The sequence below is a fragment of the Theropithecus gelada genome, chromosome X (assembly GCF_003255815.1).
Source record: "Theropithecus gelada isolate Dixy chromosome X, Tgel_1.0, whole genome shotgun sequence".
In the NCBI taxonomy this organism is placed as follows: Eukaryota; Metazoa; Chordata; class Mammalia; order Primates; family Cercopithecidae; genus Theropithecus; species Theropithecus gelada.
Genome location: NC_037689.1, coordinates 82,193,927 through 82,200,337, shown reverse-complemented (window position 1 = coordinate 82,200,337; position 6,411 = coordinate 82,193,927). Strand labels below are relative to the sequence as shown.

At 55.9% G+C, this 6,411-nt stretch overlaps 1 pseudogene; it reads right to left on the bottom strand.

Moving 5' to 3' along the window:
* Nucleotides 1-672: 672 nt before the first annotated feature.
* Nucleotides 673-4,133, bottom strand: LOC112615001 (annotated as a pseudogene).
* Between the last annotated feature and the right edge of the window lie 2,278 nt (nt 4,134-6,411).

The following is a 6,411-nucleotide window of genomic DNA, read 5'->3' as shown; positions in this document are numbered from 1 at the left end:
ACGAGACAGTGAACTGCAGGAGAAAAAGAGAGAAAGACCAGGGTTCTAGGAGGCCATCAGTTCCTGGAGAAGTGGAGGGAGGATAGCGCTGAAGAAGGGGACTTGTGAGACCCTGAAGTAAGAGGAGAAGAGGAGGGACATGAGCAGGGCATGTAAGGAAAAGGTAGGAAATGCTGCTGTGGCCAGGCAGGGCCCCCACAGCACCTAGACCCACGGCTCTGTGGTGAGCCTGAGTGCAGGGCTGCTGCTCAGAGGCCAACCCAGGTGCCCCGCAAGGAGTGGGCCCACCACAGAGCGCCAGGGGAACTGTCCTTCAAGTGTCAGAGAAGGGAGCAACACACTGAATCCCCCAACACTCCCAACAGTCGCAGAGGGCAGATCACAGACCACAGAATATGAGAATGACTTTATTTCAAACTGCTTTGAACTGCATTGGGAAGTGTGCAAATGCAGTGGAAGAGTGAAAGCCCTGGCTGAAGAGGATACGGAGGGAACCTGCTTGGCTGCAGCTCCAGAACTCCAAAGGTACCAGCTGCTCGTCTTCTAGGAAGATGCTGGCTCAAACCTGTGAAACAGAGCAGGCTCAGGGATGGGCTACCAGCCAGGGCCAGCCTACAGCCCTCCTAAGCTACCAGGATTGTGGGAAGGGGCATGGTGTGTGCCACACTCACTTCAAAGGCCCTGGAACTTGTCAGTGAGGAACTGCATGGCCACTGAAACAGAGGCAGAACCGGGCACTCCAGACCCGGGGAAACAGAAACCCACCCCCTGCCCCTGTGGGGAACCACCTAGCTCTGCAATGCGAAATCCCACCAGCCCTGGGACTGACTCACCCACCCACCACCTGAATTAAATGTGGAAATGCCTTCTAAGTGGGAAAGTGGTTCTCAGGTGTTGGGGCATCCCAGAACCGTTCAGAACATGTTTCAAAGACAGATAAGCCAGCCAGTAAGCAAAAATCCATACAAGCCATACCAGGCAGCAGTTAAAGGGAAAACACATGTGGTATCTCTAACCGTCCTAAGAGAAGGAGATCTCTGTGACTTGTGGACCAAGTGTACACGGAGTTCAGACAACACATTGCTGTCTGTGCACACCCCTAGCTGGAAAGGCACAGAAGGCTCCAGGGCCAGGCTTTGCTTGGTTCTCTTCCGCAGAGGAAAGTCAGTCCCAGTGACGCCGCCTGTACCTGCAGCCCACCCCCGCCCCCTACGCCTGCAGAAAGACACTGCTGTCCATCCCTGCCCCGGCCAGGGCTCTGTCATACCTAATTGCTGTGTAAGGTCCTCAATTTCCTTCTGCAGCTGGATGCACTAGACTGGCAGACACCAGAGGAAGATAAATGGTTAGTCAATTCTGGCCTGCTCTCTCTCCGGACTTCCTCTCTCCCCCAGGCCGTACAGCCCCCATAGCCTGCAGCCCAGTGGTGAGGTGGGTTGGCACAGAATCCTCAATGGAAAGGAGGCATCCTCTCTCCATGGGGAGTGGAAGGTGGAGGCGGGGGGTAAGGGGACGCAGAAGTCAGTTTAACCTGGACACGGATCCCACCATCTAGTGTGGACCTCTATTTCTAAGAGCCACACAAAACATTACCCGAGGACAGTCCTGGGCTCCTGGGGGCTGCTGCTGCCTTTCTGGTCTTGGAGGATGGACAGGTGGCTGCTGGTCACCTGAAAGAGAACACAAAATCCAACTTCCAAGCCTCCCAGTGAGGTGGAAAAGGCCTAGCAGGGTCTAAAGTGAAGCACCGTCACCCTCTGCTGGCAACACATTGCCCATGCTCTGCCCAGCAACTCCAACCCTCCCTCTGGGACTGTCTTCCCTGTTCCCCAGTGTAAGCCCATGTGTACCTGTGGCCCCCTAGCATTGTGACTCTGAGTTGGACTCCAGCAGCGCGGCAGCCACAGCCAGGCCCTGGGAGGGCCAGTGTAGCTGAGCAGGACTTAACAGAAAAGGGCTCCGTACCACCGAAAGTCTCCTTCCAGAGTTGGAGTTTGGGGCGCTGCTCCAAATCGCCCCCCACCACACAAACCCCACTCAGAGAGGACGATGTGGCTTAAAGCCAGCCCTGTCGACACCCGTTTCCCATGGGACAGCTGCCTGGGTGGGCAGGGAAGTGTGGGAACAAGGCTGAGCCCCCATAAGCGACAGAGCCAGAGGTTTCCCTCCCGACCCCTCTCCCCTCCACCCCTATCAAATCCGCAAGACTCACCGGAGGGTGCGTGGCGTCTGGGCACGAGGCCTCCCAGGCTGTAGGCAGAGGGCTCTGAACGTCCCAGAAGTTGGGGAGCTCTGATGTTGGGGTCACCACTGCTGAATTCTCCATGATGCACAGACAGGCGAGGCAGCCCTGGCCTGTGTGTGGGAAGCTAAAACAGAAATGTCTGAGTCGGGCTGGCGGTGGGGGCGGGCAGTGAGTACAGGTGGGGAGGGATTGTGGTAAGATGGAGACTTCGGAGCCTAATCTCATTAGCACTTTCTCCCTCAGTCCCAGGCCAGGAGGCAGAGCCCAGCCAGGGAAAACACTGGGGATACTGAGATAGTGCAGGCAGCCTGCCAGGTGGCTCAGGCAACAGCTAAGGAAGGAGGAATCAGGAAGTTGATGAGCCTAGACACCCCAGCTTTGCAGCCCACACTTTAAGGGGTCACCTCATCCAAACCAGCTGCCAGCCCTGCCTTCCCTCCCAGCTCCTCCATGGAGGAGGAAGTAGAACCCCTGCAGAGTGTCCGAAGGCATGCCCATCACACACCAAGTGCTCCCCTTAATGTGTGCCCCTACGATTGGGCATTGTAGTGTCCCTGGGCTCCTGATGACAACCCTCGAGCAAGGGACAGAGGGGACTTGGGTAAACAGGTGTGTGCTGGAAGAGAGGAGGCGTGGGGGGAGACAGAAGAGGAGGAGGGTGAAGAGGGAGAGAAGGGCGACAAGTCCCAAGGCCTACTCCCATGGACCCTTGGGACTGCATCTCTATTTGGGTCATTATCTTCTCTGGCCACAGCCTGGGACTCCCTGGTCTTCCTTCCTGCAGGTTTCTTCCCAGGGTTGCTGTGCTTAGGCTTTTGGGGTTTCTTGGACATCCCGTGTGTCCCCACACCAGAGAATGGCGGGAAGGTGGCCGGCTCCGAGGGAGTGGCCCTCTCTCCACAGAGGGAGTCTCTCTCCGTAGGCAGTAAAGGCTCTCCCCAAGGCCAGTTGAGAGGCACCCCCTAGGGACTTCTCCTGGGCCATCTTCCTCCTTGGAAGGCCCTGGGGCAGGGCCCCTGCAGTGGCAGCTCCTGAACAGCTGGGCCTGGCCTCCACCTTTCCCCAGGTCCTGCTCTGTATTTTCTTTCCGGGAGAGTCCTCCAGCTCTCCCACAGCCGGCCTCTCCATGACTGGAGTGAGTCCGCGGGGAGCAGAGGTCAGGAAACGGCCCGGCACGGGCAGGTAACTCTCCTTGCAGTGGAAGCCTACGTGTCTGGATGTGTCTGCTGCCTTCTTGGGGCTGCCGAGCTTGGCCTGGCTTCCTTCATTGCGGCGAATGCCCACCCTCATCAGTGGTAAGCCGCTGCTCTCTTCTGTGGAATCAGACACGTGGGTAGACGGCCCCGAGGGGTCTTTCGCCGAGGGCTGCTGGGGATCTACGCCGATTCTCCATCTACTCTTCTAGCCCCTTTCCTGGATTCTCCCAGGCCGGGCCTGGCCCAGGACCACTGAGGTGGAGAAGGCCGGCCTCCAGGTCCGCCCAAATGTCAGTGGACCCTTTGGCAGCTGTGCTTTCTGAGGACATGTGTCCCTGGATGCTGGGCAGCGGCACGATGGCAGCTGGCTCGTCAGTCAGGTAGGACGAGTAGTCCACACAGTCCCCTTGGTCGTCTACTGGGGTGTCAGGCTGGCCTTCCCAGCCCCAGAGCACCACCCTCCCCTGCTCTGTCAATTTGCTCTCACACTTGAAGCTGAAGCCCTCGGGATCTGTGAACCCGCTCTTGCCCTCACCCTCGCCCTCGCTGCTGTGCAGCATCCCCAAATCGAGGCCGTGGACATTCCCGTGGCCCCAAGGGGCTCCTGAAGTGGCCGTGAAGGCGCCAGCCTGCTCGCCACCCTCTGACCTGAAACCGGCCCCCCAAACGGACACCTAGTCTGGGGAGCTCATGGAGCCGGTCCGGGCAGCCTGGGCTGTGCGGAGATGGTCGTCCTGGTAACAGTGGGAGGGAAGAGCCAAGCCCAGCCAAGCCCAACCAAGGGGGCCACGCGACAGGAACAGCAAGGCCTGCAGGTCACCGCCGTCCTCACTCCAGGCGGCAGTAGGAGATGTCCAGACAGCGGTGGCTTCTGTGCACCCTCAACGCTCGCACCGTGCCTTCTCATTGGTCCACCCTCTGTCAACAAGAGCTCCCTTTGTTTGGCGGGGCCTCTGGGCTGTAACCATCCGGACACCGGCTCTTGGTTTGCCCCGACGCCTGTCATTTGACTGGGTGGCTGCGCTCCGGTAAGTTCTTGGGGCCAGGGCGCATTGGAGCTCTCCATCCATCTCTTTCTTCCTTTCCTGCCGCCTCTGGCGGCCAGGCACATACTTTCCAATGAGAGCCACGTCTCTGAGCCCCAGTGTCCCATCTGTAAGGCAGGGGTCAATGAGAGAGCCGCCCCCAGCTCATCAGCTTGGGAGAGTAAATGTCATGATGCACGCCAATCACCCGGCGCACAGAGGAGCTTCAAGCCTCCTTTCCAGACCAAGAGGTAGCGCCCGATAGGAACATGGACAAGGAGGCCCACAGTCAAGAAACAGAAGTTTCAGGGTTGTTTCTGTTAGTGCTGGGAAAAACCCCTTTGTCATTTTCCTGGGGACTTACGGCGTTGAAACTGTAATGGCTTTGGGTAGCACAGACGTGTTAACCATCTTCCAGACCATGAGCACGGGATGTGTCCCCATTTATTTGTCTTCTGAGTCTTTCATCAGTGTTTGGTCGGTTTCATTATGCACACCTTTCACCTTCCTGGATAAATGTATTCCGAAGGGTTTTGTTCTTTTCCTGGTATTCTAAATACGTTGGTTTCCCGTCTATCTTTTTTGGATAGTTTGTTGTTAGGGCATAGAAATGCCAGTGATTTTCGCATTTTGCTTTTCCATTCTGCAACTTTACTAAGTTTGTCTACTGGTTTTAAACGTTTTTTGGTGCAGTGTACGCTAGGGTTTTTTCCATGTGAGATCATGTCATCTGCAGCAGAGATAATTGAGCTTTTTACTTTCCAATTTGGATACTTTTTTTTTCTTTTTCTTAGAGTAGGTGATCAAATCGGCACAAGGCTGTGTGCCTACAAGGGTTGATTGGCATGTGGGTGTGGTGGTTTGGCAGGCCAGAGTTTTCCCACCTCTCCCAGCCTCCCCCAACCCGCTGTTGCTGTCGTTTATTCAACGAAGCCGGAAGTCCAACCAATGGTCTAGGATACCCCAAAGATGCTCACCATCACTCACCCTAAAGGTGCAAACTAAAATCAAAACTCAATTTTCACATGGCAGGTTTGTGACTCTTAGAGAGCTTAACCATTCTGGGGGTAGGAGAGGTCCTGAGCAAACCAGTGCATTTGCTCACTTGCTGGGGGAAAGGGAGAAGGCAGCCACTTGGGAGGGTAATTTGGCAGGATCCATGAAACTCAACTTATGCATCATTCACTATGTGCTTGGCTCTCTTCTGGGGCTTATCACTACATGTTAACTCATCCTCGGGACAGTTTTAGGTGGAAATGCCTGCTATTGCCACCTTCTTACAGGTGGAGAAGTGGGCACAGAGAGGTTCAGGACTTGCCCAAGGTCATTCGTTTGGCCGGTGGGTGTCAGCTGCAGGTCGGAAACCAGGCAGACGGGCTTCATGGAGTTCGTGCTTAGAGCTGAGCCTCCTAAAACTGCAAAACGTATCTGCAAGGGTGTTAAATCCCACGACACCAGAAAGTGCCTGTAGTCGAGTAGACTTGCTTATGTAGTCATATATTCCAGACCCTTGATCCAGCACTCTCAAAATCCATTCCCAGGGGTATTTCCCTGTCTCCTCCCTGTACAGGCTATCTCTTGCTTGGCATATAATCACTGTTCTCCCTTTATCTGGCTCAGCATCACCCAGCGAGGTGACAGAGAGCATATGGGGCAGCCCCTGACGGAGGCACCCATGGCTTTGTGGGGGCCAGGGCTGTGTAGCACCCTACCAGCATGTGGCCCGGGGTAGCTCTTGCTAGGACAGGAAGGCTCACCCTTCACACTCCATCCAGCTATCTCCATCCTGTAGTTCAGGTGACTGGGTTTCTCCAAACAGGGCCCTGACCTTCGCATAACAGGCCTGTATTGCTTGAGGGTGCCATTGTCTCTGGAGTTCTCTGTCATTTGCTATCAAATTATGTTGATGTGGTGCTCCTCAGTTGTGTCTGCTCGTCTTCTGCAA